The following is a 14,535-nucleotide window of genomic DNA, read 5'->3' on the forward strand; positions in this document are numbered from 1 at the left end:
GTGAAGGTCAGCAGATTTAGTACTATGCATCTTGAACTCCAAATTGTCTATGGTTGGTTCATGGCACCCACAGAGGATGGATACTGCATATTAGATTACCAAGCATCTAGACTGCCTTCTCTCTGTCACAACCTCTTTTGTCTGCCCCAAACCAAACACCAAAAGTTGGTGGAAATCTATATATTTTCTCTTTGCAGAATTTGGGAAAGTATCCCAAAGCAATACCGATTGCAGATGAGGAAATATACCTCCATTGGCTTCCTTGAGTCCTTTGTCACACAGATCCACCTAGGTGGACTCTTATAAGGGAACACTCAATTCCTAATGCTCTGTCTCCCAAAGCATTGTAATCTCTCTCCTTAAGTCCCTGTCTATCTGGTATGCAGCTCTCATCTCTTACAGATGACCCCTATCCAGAAGTCAGTAGAGTCCAATGCCCACTCTTCCTGTATCTCAAAACTTTGCTGCTTCAAGCTTTGGCTGGTTGTCCAGGGAGTCTTCTGCTCATTTCATGGGAATGGGGTAGCTCTGATCTTTCAGTTGGGGTCCATTGAAGTGGGAAGGAAGGGTGGGAGACAAACACTCTCCTTAAACGTTTGTTCAATTTCTCTCCATCTGCAAAGGCTGCAACTAGTATATTCTAATTCTCAAGACCAACATTAGTATTTTCTAATTCTCAAGTTCTCAAGAACTTGCCTGCAGGGCTAATGAATTTACATCTACATGAGGATGCCTATTGCTCCTACTAATAGGACTTGAACCTTTCCACTTGTAAATTAATAACTATGGACTCTTTTTTATTCTAATTTGTTATACATGACAGCAGAATGCAGTTCAATTCATATTACACAAATAAACTGTGAACTCTTGTATACAAAATCTGCAGCACTTCCTCTCAAGCCTGCTTTTCATTGAAAAGACCCTTCACATTAACTATAAGCCCCTCTGCTTGGGCTGTGTCATAAATGGCACCATTCCCAGATAAGTTCCTTCTGATCCCTCAATTTTCCCCAATAGGCAGCAAGAGATTTCAGTCCAATCCCATGTATATTCTGTATGGTACTTTGAGCCTACGTGACCTTCAGAGATGGAGGTAAATTTTGTTCCAAACTCATATTCACAGTCTGTTGCATCCAATGAACTAGTTGTGATATTCCCAAATTTCTGCCCTTGTGTTATCATGACTGCCTCCCTCCCTTACTTTCTCCAACTCTCTGTTTTCTTCCCAAAGCCTCCAAGATATCCTCCAATGGCCTCTTGGTATTCACACCTTTGTGTAATTCCCTCCCACATTATACAGGGTTAGTATCTGTGTCCAATAGCAGAAATAATGATATCACCTTTGAGATTAGGTTATAAAAGGCTATGGCTTTTGTCTTGGATTCATTTCTCTCTCCACCTCTGCCCCCTTATTGTGGTGGAGGTTATGCAGTAAGAGCCTGATGGAAAGAGTCAGATGGTAAGGATCTTACATCTCCACTCAGAGTCATATATATGAGTTTAGAAGCAGACCCTCCCACCCTTTCAAGCCTAGGAGACATGAGAAACCTTGAACAAGCAGAGTCCAGCTAAGTCACTCCTAAATTCCTAACCCTCAGAAACTGTGTGACATAATAAGTGCTTTGACATAAAAGCTACTACATTTGGGAAAGGGTAATTTGTTACACAGCAATAGATAACTAATACATCCCCAGCTCCATGCATGGTGACCCACTGCAAAACCCTATCCTGTGCAACTTTCATAAGAAATCAACTGCATCAAGTGTATTTTACTAAAGCTATGTGACACTGCTGGGGAGAAGCAGCAAATACAAGCAAGCAGTAGCTTTCCTTGCTCTTGGCTCTCTCTCCATGCCCTTCCTTTCAGAACTGTGAAGACCCACATTCCAGACATGTGGCCTCCAGGCCATTTGACACCCCTTAGGACACCAGTCAAATCCCTTCCTCCCATCCACCTTCATGTCACATCTGCTTTAAAATGAGGTCACCTTGAACATAATGCTTAGAAAACTGCTTTTTCATTTATTATAGCATAATAGCACATCTTTCCAAGGCAAAAAAAAAATACCTTTTGTGACATATTTTCAATGATTGCAAACTATTCCACAGAGTATGAATATAGCAGAATTTATCTACTAATCCATTTTGTGCTACATTTCAATTATTTCCTGTATTTATAGAAAATACTTCAGTGCATATCCTTGGAACTAAGTCTTTGAACATATCTTTAATAATTTCCTTAGGATAAATGTCTGAGAAAATGAAAGATAGGAAACAAAGAGTTTTTAAGCTGTTAAAGCTTTTGGTATTCATTGCCTCTCTGAGTTCCAAAAATGACTACACCATTTTTGTTATGATTAATAATGGTGTCTCAGTGGGCCTGTACTTGCACTAGCATTATGGATTATCCAAATATAGTTCTGAAATACTTGCCTTCTATTAAATGTAGTTGTTTTAAAATATGGATCCTACATATTATTTGTTTCAATTAAGAATGAACTCATTTTCCATCATTTTTTAAAACTAACTACTGCTGATATATAGAAGAATTATAGATTTTTTTCCCCTAGAGTTGACTTCCAGCCATTTTTCTAAACATTCTTATAATTTTTTACCTAATTAAGTTTCCCAAATATAAAAATCATATGATTTATAAATAATACCATCTGTAAGTCTTCTTTGTAAAAAAAAAAAATAGTCCTCAGGGCTGGTGATATAGCTCAGTTGGTAGAGTGCTTGCCTCGCACAAGTGATTGCACAAGGCCCTGGGTTCAATCCCCAGCATCACAAAAAAAAAAAAAAAAAAAAAAAAAATAGTCCTCATTATCTGTTATACTCTATTGGTTATAATGTGTAAAACAATATTGATTTTAGAAAGGACAGTGGTGATTTTTTTCTCATTTCTGATTTTAATGAGAATGTCCCCAATGCTTCTCCATTAAAAGTAATGTTTTCTCTTAATTTAAGGTTGTTGTTTTAACCATCAGTAATCATTCAGTTGTTTTCAGTAACATAAAACTCAAACTGGTTTGCAAAGTAGACTACGAGTCCAACAGCAAGTTCAGGCAAGGCTGATGCAGCCAATCATCTCTTTCCTCTGCCTACATCTGAAACGACTTCCCTTCCTGGTCCTGGTCCTGTGATGACCACCAGAGGCCTCTCAGGTGTTCTTATTCTCATATATCAGAAGAACGCCCCCCCAAGTAGCTGCTTTCCCAGGAACCAGAAGAAATATCCTGTGTCACACCTGCCCTGCTTGTTCCTGAAAAAGTCACCACAGCCAAGTGGACATATAATGCTGACTAACCTAAACCAATTTGAAAAGAGTCACAGAGTGACCCACCACAGAAAGTCTCCCCTGTCATCCTCTTTATCAGCTTAAGGAGTCATTCTTCTCTTCCTAGTTCAAAGAATTTTATTAGAAATATTAACATTCATCAAATGCCTCTTCACCTATTTTCCCTTTCCCTGTACCTCTCTTAAGATTGTTTACACACTTCAAGATCCTTAAAAATCAATTCTTCTTAGCATCTCTTTTAATGCCTCATAGAGTTTTTGTTTTTGCTTAGGAGATGTTAAACAAAGACCTCAAAAGATTCTTAAGAAAGTCCAACAGGGATATGACCTCCTGGGAACCTCCTGACCACTAGTGGCCTCCTACAGCCCAAGAGTTCCACACGAGTCAATAGGCCAACTTGCCAGCTTTAAAAAGGTGGACATACCCGCCTGGAACAACAAAATCATCACGAGTGAGTTCTAGCTCCTGTTTCTCCTTTCAGCCTGGTTTCAAATCAAGCTAATCTTACAGTGTCCTGTGTGTATCTGGCAATTTCCACCTGCTCTTTCCTCCTTCTCAAATATCTCAACCCAAGTCACTACAGTCCTGATTATATATGAACTCATCTTACCTTTAAGCTTATTCAGGTGTTTTAGTCAGATTTTTCTCTGCTGTGACTAAAGGACCCAACCAGCACAATTGTAGAGAAGATTTATACCCTTCCAGAGATGTTAGTCCATAGAAGGACAGCTCCTTTCCTTGGGGTGAGGCAGGACATCATGGCAGAAGAGCATGGCAGAGGCAAGCAGCTCACATGGTAATCAGGAAACAGAGAGAAAAAACTGCGCTCTCCAGATAGGAGTGTGAATCCCATAGCCAGACCTCCAGTGCCCCACCTCCTCCAGCCACACACTACCTGCCTTCAATTACCCCTCAATTAATCCCCTCAGGTGACTAGCTCACTGATTAGGTTAAGGCTGTCATGACCCAAACATTTCTTCTCTGAATGCTCTTGCATTGTCTCACACGTGAGCTTTTGGGGAACACCTCACAACCAAACCCTAACCTTAGGATAGGATATTTATATCTGATTTGTATTTGTATCATGATTAGCACAATACTTGTATTTGATAGTAATATTTGCTTGAAATTATTTACTCAGAAACATTTTGAAATATCAATTTTTCTAGTCAAGAATGTCTAAGGTCATTGGCTGGGCCTAAGTAAAACCTTCCACATGTGAGAGGATGATTGATTTTTGTTTTTTACCTGGTTTTCCTCTTCTGGTTCTGTGCTTCTCCTTACCCACAATGGCACATACTTACAAATAGTGCCTTCTGTTGGAATACAACACAGTTTTAATGGGGTCACTATAAATTTCATCCATCAAAAATATTTTGGAAGCTCAAACCCAAAGTTGCTGAAAACATTTCAGGTAGAGACACTTAACTTTTGCCAAATCACCCCTAGGCCAAGGTGGCTTTAATAGTTTTTTTGCAAGCAATAAATTATCTAATGAAAACTGGGAGGAGATATACACATAATTGGCACAACTGGGTGCAGATTGTTTCAACTATTGACCAGTGTCCCCAAGTGAAGATCATTTTGCATCTCTGTTACTTAAGCCTCATTGTGGAGCTATTCATAAAAAATAGCATTTCCCTAACTTGGGACCTCATGACTGTTTCTGAGGGCAGACACTGAGTGAATCTGAATTTTCATGAAAAATATAATCATAAAATTTATTTAAGATTGTATAACTATTATTTGAGATCCCTGCCATGAGTAAAGGAGAGTAAATAGAGTAAAAATGAACAATGTGACTCTAAGTAATTAATATGCTTTTACTTTTTTCTTATTTTTGGAGACCAGCTCATTTCTGTTTGCTTTTATAGAATCAGAGATCCATAAGCATAAGTTTGGAACTTCCCACTTAAGCATTTCAGATAGTACATTAAGATTATCATCAAAAAAAAAAGATTATCATCATCCCAATATTTTTAAAATCAAATATTTTCTTAATCCTATATTAATTAGTACAACCCCAACCCATAGGACAACTCCTGTCTCTTGTTTTTTTTAATATTTAAGATCATGTATTCTCTCTAAGGCTTTTTAAAAGTCACTAAAACTTGTACAGTAGACTCATAGAAATCAAAACTGACCTCAGAGAGCCTCTTTCTAGAGACTTCTTTCTTGGCCTCTAGATAAGGACCCAGACAGTCATCCAGAGACACCAGGTGACCTATATAAGGTTGCCCACTGTAGCCCAGAACTCCATTCTAAGAATAGAATTCTTTCCCTGAGTGTCTTGGCCCATTCTCTGATACTATAACAAAATGCTTGAAACAGGTTATTGATAAATAATAAAAATTTATTTGGTTCATTTTTCTAGAGGCTGGGAATTTCAAGAGTATGGCATTAGCATCTGCTTAGCATCTGGTCTGGTGAGAATTTTTTTACTGCAACATAACATGGCAGAGGGCATTTCATGGCAAGACAACAAATTCAGGTTTCTTCTTTTTCTTCTTCTCCTTCTCCTTCTGCTGCTCCTCCTCCTCCTCCTTCTCATTTTTCTTCTCTTCCCACCAATATCATCATGAGAGCCCCACCCCTCATGATCTCAACCTTAATTACTTCCTAAAGACTCCACCTTTAAATATATTAACATATGACTTTAAGGATAAAGTTTCCAAAATATGAACTTTTTGAAACCCATAGTAATGGGGGCATCAAAACTGTTATTTGAGACTACAAGGATCCCTTTCATCACTATTGACACTGATCAAACAATCCAGAACCAGTAGGTTTTTGTCACTGATCTCCTAATAGCCCCCTATGGATTCATTGGAGAAATATGTGTGATTTTGCCAATTGCCCATGAGCCACATTTGCTGGAAGAGATAATAGGTCATTCACTGGGGAGAATTAAGCTAATGTATCATTTTATATTCACAGCTATCCCTGATTTTTATGTGGTATTGTTTTCCCAATATTAATTGCTCTAACCTTTTGAGAACATAAAACAGATTAAAGTTGTCCTCACTGAGTGTCTAGAAAGACAAAATTTGTCTGATATTCAAAAAACCCAACTCAATTGAAGTCCAGGAAGAAAAGTTGTGAGGGCTTTTAACAAAAATTGTTTCTCATTTTAGAGCATAAAATGAAGAACTTTGGTATATATGAAGCTTTTCCAGAGCCAAGGAGAGTTTATCTCAGTAATAAAACACAATTCAAAATATTGTGACACCATTTCCACTAAAGCTGAATTTTGAGTTTGTTACCAGGGTGGTTTGATTAATTTGCAGTAGATGGTCATTCTTGGGGTCAATCACCCAAGGAAGGAAACTGGAGAGTTTCATCCATTGCCTCTTGCTTATAATCTCTTGATTTTGAACAGTTGAGATGTCCAGGAGCACAGAACTCAGTTATAGGGACTAAGGTGCCTTTGGAGATATAAAAACATCTTTGAGAATCTCATAAAACATGGATTGTAGTCCCAGAAAAATGCATATGCACACAAATATAAATTACAATCTTGTTCAGGGCGCTATGACACACACCTGTAATCCCAGCAACTTAGGAGGCTAAGACAGGAGGATTGCAAGTTCAAAGCCAGCCTCAGCAAAAGTGAGGTGCTAAGCAACTCAGTGAGACGCTGTCTCTAAATAAAATACAAAATAGGGCTGGGGATGTGGCTCAGTTGCCACTAACCCCTGAGTTCAATCCTTGGTACCCCCACCAAACTGCAATATCAGGGGATCCATGGACTTTGCTGAAACTCATCCAGGAACTACCCAACCTTCATGCAGGGTCTGATACAGCAGCAAGCCTGGGGCAAAGAAGAATGCATTCTCTGCAGAACATGCCAAGTCAAGAATAATTTTTTAAAAATCTACAGTCAAATTATCTAATTTGTGTTTCTTTTCTATGTATGTTTCCATATTCCACTCCAAAAGCCTTTAGGAAAATTTTGCTGAATGTAAATGTTTTCTTAATAATACTACTAAAAGAAAGGGCATTGTCCCTGTTCAGGACAGAATCAAGGAGAAGTTTGCTTTGGGGAGGACAAGATCAGGACTATATGATCCAGTGACCCCATTCATGGAGGATATTCTCCTTGGATAACCTGAGCTTTATTTTCCTGTTTAGGAAGGTGCACATGTTTCACAGTTGACTATGAAATATCATAATATTGGTGGGGATACTTTGACAGTACCATCTCCATCATCCGAGGCTATAAGATTGTCCTTGTAATTTGGTTTTACTCTCCTGAGTGATCTGCCTTTCATGTAAGGAGATCTCTTTTTTCCAGATCTCATTGTTTTAGTCTCCCTCATAGAACATGATTGCAACTAGTGTTATCAAGAATCTTCCCCAAGAGGTCCACTCTTCAACTTGCACCAACTCACTTAATTAACTCAGATAGCAGCCACCTGAGTTATCAACCATCATCTCTTGGACCTGAGGAGCAGATCTGAATTCCCTAAATTTTTCCAAAGAGGAAGCATCTCCCTGCAGTTGTCCACAGGGTAGGTTAATAGTATACTGAACTACAGAAAAGCAGCTGAAAGCTAAGGAAATGGAATGAAATAGCAGATGTAGTAACTGTTCCGTGGACCCTCCCACCAGAAAGGAATGGGAATGGGTTAGACTTGGAAGTGGTTGACACCAGAAAGGCCTAAACTCAGGTTCAGTTCAAGGCAGGGATTCTGAAAGGACAAAGTGAGTTTCTAGGTTTCAGAAAATGCAGGGATACAAATCAGGTCATCATAGCAGAGACTTCATGCCTGCAAACATGGCAGAACTTGTCATAGTAATTTATGTACACATGTTCTGAGCTCTAAACAAGAAGGAGAGTTCTGCCTGAGTCTTGAAGAGTGGCAGCGGCACTTGCTGCATTTAAGTAGCTGACAGGTGCCCTCTATCATCCTCAAGAAAGAAAGATGCACCTCAAACAGATGTGGGGTGCCTGGAGAGGAGCTTACCTGGGTATTGATCTCGGTGGCACCTCCAAATATGATATCGCTGGTTATGGGTTACCTTGAGGAGTCGTGCTTCCCCAAATGTTGACATATAACACAAGAGAAACACACCAAGGCAAGTGTAGAGTAGAAAGTAAGAGGCTTTATTTAAAGGATGGTAGAACAGACTTGTCCCAGAGGAAGAAGGGGTCCCAAAAGGCGGAATCCATGGGATGAGGAAGTCCCATCCCCTTTATATATCTAAAGTTTTCTTTGTTCTTTTACAGTCTTCCCCCTTATCTTGTTCATTTCCCTTCATCCCATGTATGTGACTGGGAGAAGCCGGTGGGAAAGCCAAAAGGTGGTAAAGAGGTGGGCTGAGGAGCAGGGGAGGGGTGATCCAAGAAGGAAGGGGGAGGCCCAGGGTGAATTAATTAGCAGTTCCCTGTCAACTCAGTGGTTGCTTTACTAACAATTCTTTAGGAAGAACAGTATGGCCAGGCTTTGGGGGACATTAACATCTCAGTCTCCCATAGCTGAGTCTTCAACCTTTTGGACCCAAACGGGGTTTGGTCTGTTTTTGTCTACTTGGCCCTATTTATCTCTCCACACTGCTACCTATTTTTAATTCTGGCTTCACCATGAAGTCAAGGGGAGCTGGTAAACGCCTCATGGAGAAGAGGAGGAGAAAAGCAAATGCTAGGAACCAAGAATCACATAAACGATGATGCCAGGAAATAATAGTGTTATCAATGGAAGCAAATGTGCTTGAGTCTCCCAACCTGACCAGCCCCTATATTACCTCCTACTTAACAACCATTTCACCAAAGAGTTCAAAACCACATCAAAGCCTAAACATCTACCCTACTAGATATTTGGACTAAAGTCAGACAATAGTCAGAAAAGATCAGAGAGCAATACAGGGCCCTCAACCTGGAGATCTTTTTTGAGTGTTGTTATGGTTTAGATATGATTTGTCCTCTGAAGATTCATGTCCTAGAAGCTTGGTCCCCAAGGTGGTGGTGAAGCCAGATTTAAAGATAGGTAGTTAGTGTAGTTAAGTAAATCATGTCTGATGAAGAAAATGGAGTTCAGATCTGATGGAGAAAATGGAGTCTGATTTGAGTCTGGGAAATCAGAAATCACACTGTCACGATGGGCAAAAGTGCAATATATGCGGTCGAGGGGAGAAATAAAGAATGTCCACATGCTAATGCCCTTTTCAATGCTTTATTTACTCAAACTACGTAATATAATTTCACTCTATAGGTTCTTTTTTAAAAAATATTTGTTTTAGTTATAGATGGACACAATATCTTTATTTATTTCTATGTAGTACTGAGAATCGAACCCAGTGCCTCACATCTGCAAGGCAGGTGCTCCAACTTTGAGCTACAGCCCCAGCCCGCTCTATAGGTTCTTAATCAAGAAAATGACAATCCAATCCTTAATGCTGAGAACTACAAATAATAATTCAGGCTGATAAAAGCAATAAACACAGCTAATTTGAAGCAAACAAAATCCAAGTTTTCTCTAAGCACTGCAAACACTCTTAGTTATGACAGACCAATTACAGACATTCCCTCTGCATGCTAAGCTGAAGTGCTAGATTTAAAGTATTAAGTCTTAAGTATCAAGTCCAGCAGATGCACTCTCATTCAGACTGCAGAGATATGGTCAGGAACTGAGGGAGGCTTTTCCTAGGGTGGAGTTGAGGCTGGCTGAGGAGAGGGTCATAAGGAGAAGTCGCCTTTCTCACCAGGGTGAAGAGGCTGCTGTAGAGTTTGAGAGCAGTGAGGACGACACAGAGGATCAGGCAGATGATGAGAAGAATTGGGATGTCAGTCCAGATCCTCATCAGACTCTCCAGCACATGTGCACCAGTATTGGCTGGCTAAATGTCTGATCTTTTTTTCCATTATTTATAGTAAATTTTGGGAGCTTTTGCTCGCCCTTTGGGTCCTTATCAGCTGTTACCAGGTTTCTTAGTGACATCTTACATCTTAAAGAGGACATACAGTCTGGTGGTTTCTGTCCTGATACCCTTCTGGCTCTTATCGGGGTTACAACAAATGACATGTGACTTCACCCTGACTCTTGTTAGGGTTGTGGAAAGTGACTTGCTTTTATCAAGCTATACCTGATTGACATATCGGAGGGCTCTGTGGCTTGCCGGGTGAGACTGCAGGTTTATTTTAAGATGGAGTTTTGAAGTGGAGTTGCTTAGTCTAAGGCCTAAGGCCATCCTTACACACTCCTGGGAGATTGAAAAATTAATGTTCCCAAAGCCCAGCCTATACTGCCCATCCTAAAGAATTGCTAATGAAGCAACCCCAGAGAAGAGAGGGAATTACTAATTAATTCTGTGCTGGGCCTCCTTCCAGCCCAGATCACTCCTCCCGCCCCTTCAGCCCACCGGTTCCCCACCCTTTTGGCCTTCCCATTACATATGTAGAATAAGGGAAATGAACAAGATAAAGGAGAGGATTGTAGAGGGACAAAGAAAACTTTAGATATAAAAGGGATGGGACTGCCTTATCTCAGGGAGGGTCCCCTTCTTCCTCTGGGGAGAAGTCTATTCTACTGTCCTTTAATAAAACTTTTTACTTTCTACTCTACGCTAGACTTGGTGTGCTTCTCTGGTGTTATACTTCAACATTGGAGGAAGCAGGACTCTGTCAAGGTAACTGATAACCAGTGGTATCAGCTATCTGCGGGGTCTAGTGGGGGGTGATTGGGTCGTGAATGCCCTTATGAAAGGATTAATAGGAGTCCAGTAGGTTCCTCATACAGAAGTGGTTTAGTTCCTGTGAGAGTTTATTGTTATACAAAAGGGAGCCTGACCCCACTCTGCTCTCTGGCTTCCTACTTCACCATGTCCTGTTTCTCTCTCACAGTCACTCCTGCTGTGTGACAATATCTACCATTTTGTGATGCAGCCAGAGGCCTTCCAAATAGGGCTTCCCATGTAAGGGTCCTGCGAAACATCGGAGAAAGAGACCACCAAGTGACCACTCATGCAATTGGCAGAAGGGGATTTATTGAACCAGCATGCTGGGGCTCCGTGCCCACTCAAGAAGGGAAAGCAGCCCAGAGCCCCGAGCAGGGGCTGAGCACTGCTTAAGTACACTTTTTGGGGAGGGCGGAGGGCTTTGTATACATCAGAACAAATCATCATGAGGCACGGGAAAATTGAACAACAACTCCTAAACATGATTAGTTCATTCATTGGCGGGAACAGGTCAGTCTGGAGTGATAGGTCATTCCTAAGGAGGGGGTTACATTTAAACTGATTGGTCCAGGCCCTGCAATGCCTACGTGCGACCACACAGAGCCCTTATTAAACAACCAAATAGTCAGGGGAAATATTTACTGGGCAGTTCCAAGCATTGTCTTAACAGCTACAGAAATTTCAGGTTTTGCAGGTAGCATAGAAACCTAACAATACCTAATCCTTTACATTTTAACTCAGACCTTGCAGCTTAGAAACTTTACAACACCTGGTCTTTTACCCTTTAACTTTTATGCTTTAACTTCAATTTCTTTTACCCTTACACCCAGAACTTTCAATTGCCACAACTAAGCCAAATATACCTCCTTGCCTTATAAAACACCCAGCATCAAGTAATTTTAATAGCGACACAAAGCAGACGAAGAGAGTAAGAATATCTTTAAAATTCCTGGAATCAACAAATACCATAGTATTCACCAATCCAACCCCTGAGCAAAACCCAAATTTTTAATTTGAATTTTGAGGCAATTTGCGGTAGAATACTATGCTTGACTCATCTTGTCTACCAGGAAAGATGAGTGTAAATATATGTAGAGTCTCAATTGTCAAGAGCTTTGCAAGACATTAGAAAATAATGACATTTAAAATAAATATTGTGCTTTTTCGCAACGGGTTTGCCGCCAGAACACAGGTGTCGTGAAAACCACAGCTAAATCAAAGCCAAAATGGGAAAGGAAAAGACTCACATCAACATCGTCGTCATTGGACACGTAGATTCGGGCAAGTCTACCACTACTGGCCATCTGATCTACAAATGTGGTGGGATCGACAAAAGAACCATTGAAAATTTTGAGAAGGAAGCTGCTGAGATGGGAAAGGGCTCCTTCAAGTATGCCTGGGTCTTGGATAAACTGAAAGCTGAACGTGAGCGTGGTATCACCATTGATATCTCCCTGTGGAAATTTGAGACCAGCAAGTATTATGTGACTATCATTGATGCCCCAGGACACAGAGACTTTATCAAAAACATGATTACAGGCACATCTCAGGCTGACTGTGCTGTCCTGATTGTTGCTGCTGGTGTCGGTGAATTTGAAGCTGGTATCTCCAAGAATGAGCAGACCCGTGAGCATGCCCTTCTGGCCTACACACTGGGTGTGAAACAACTAATCGTTGGTGTTAACAAAATGGATTCCACTGAGCCACCCTATAGTCAGAAGAGATATGAGGAAATCGTCAAGGAAGTCAGCACCTACATTAAGAAAATTGGCTACAACCCCGACACAGTAGCATTTGTGCCAATTTCTGGTTGGAATGGTGACAACATGTTGGAGCCAAGTGCTAATATGCCTTGGTTCAAGGGATGGAAAGTCACCCGTAAAGATGGCAGTGCCAGTGGAACCACATTGCTTGAAGCTTTAGATTGCATCCTGCCACCAACTCGTCCAACTGACCGTCTGCCCCTCCAGGATGTCTACAAAATTGGTGGTATTGGTACTGTCCCTGTGGGCCGAGTGGAGACTGGTGTTCTCAAGCCTGGCATGGTGGTCACCTTTGCTCCAGTCAATGTCACAACTGAAGTAAAGTCTGTTGAAATGCACCATGAAGCTCTGAGTGAAGCTCTTCCTGGAGACAACGTGGGCTTCAATGTCAAGAACGTGTCTGTCAAAGATGTTCGCCGTGGCAATGTTGCTGGTGACAGCAAAAATGACCCACCAATGGAAGCAGCTGGTTTCACTGCTCAGGTGATTATCCTGAACCATCCAGGCCAAATCAGTGCTGGCTATGCTCCTGTACTGGATTGTCACACAGCTCACATTGCTTGCAAGTTTGCCTAGCTGAAAGAAAAGATTGATCGCCGTTCTGGTAAGAAGCTGGAAGATGGCCCTAAATTCTTGAAATCTGGTGATGCTGCCATCGTTGACATGGTTCCAGGAAAGCCCATGTGTGTTGAGAGCTTCTCTGACTATCCTCCTCTGGGTCGTTTTGCTGTTCGGTGATATGAGGCAGACAGTTGCTGTGGGTGTCATCAAAGCAGTGAACAAGAAGGCTGCTGGAGCTGGCAAGGTCACCAAGTCTGCCCAGAAAGCTCAGAAGGCTAAATGAATATTACCCCTAATACCTGCCACCCCAGTCTTAATCAGTAGTGGAAGAACGGTCTCAGAACTGTTTGTCTCAATTGGCCATTTAAGTTTAATAGTAAAAGACTGGTTAATGATAACAATGCATCGTAAAACCTTCAGAAGGAAAGGAAAATGTTTTGTGGACCATTTTGTTTTTTTGTGTGTGGCAGTTTTAAGTTATTAGTTTTTAAAATCAGTACTTTTTAATGGAAACAACTTGACCAAAAATCTGTCACAGAATTTTGAGACCCATTAAAAACAAAGTTTAATGAGAAAACTGTGTCTTCTTTGGTCAACATGAACTTATACAAATGTTAGGCAAGAGTTCCTCAACCTATTTGTGGTGTTGAGAATCTGTTAACTTTATAAGTGTGATTAAGTTTTCTGGTTGGGAATTTAGTTAAGAAGGGAAACTGGGAGGGATCTTCTAGTACCTAGTGAATATCTGGGAGGGGTGTATTGATTACAACACTTGGTTAGGGTAGAAAAATAACTTTGTAATTTACTTTAGAGGACCAAATCCTGTAATATTAAAGGCTGTTACTTCTGAAATTTTGTGTAGCTCCATTAATACTGAATAATATATCGATAATCTTTTTAAGTTTTCTATTGAAAAAAAAATAAAATAAATATTGCCTTTGTTCTTGGTGTGAATGGATAAATTGAATGATATTTACTACACAGTAGACTTAATTCCCAGAGGGTTTTGGAGGTGACCATTAATAATAGATTAAAAAAATGAGTATCTTGTTCTTCTGTGGACATTCCTTTTATGATGAGGCTTGGAAATACTGGCTATAAATTGGTTTCATTGACTGCCGCAGTCTGGCTGGGCACAAAATCACGAGCCACCACACACCTTGTAGATTCAAACAGCAACTCTTTATTCTCAAACTGTCACCGGCACTTTACACACACGTTCTGGGCAAATCCACGTTC

At 40.6% G+C, this 14,535-nt stretch overlaps 1 pseudogene; it reads left to right on the top strand.

Annotated features, from left to right (window-relative positions):
• Positions 1–12,155: 12,155 nt before the first annotated feature.
• On the top strand, positions 12,156–14,197 carry LOC114084100 (elongation factor 1-alpha 1 pseudogene; annotated as a pseudogene).
• Positions 14,198–14,535: the final 338 nt, after the last annotated feature.

This window comes from Marmota flaviventris, chromosome 2 (genome assembly GCF_047511675.1).
Source record: "Marmota flaviventris isolate mMarFla1 chromosome 2, mMarFla1.hap1, whole genome shotgun sequence".
Classification (NCBI taxonomy): domain Eukaryota; kingdom Metazoa; phylum Chordata; class Mammalia; order Rodentia; family Sciuridae; genus Marmota; species Marmota flaviventris.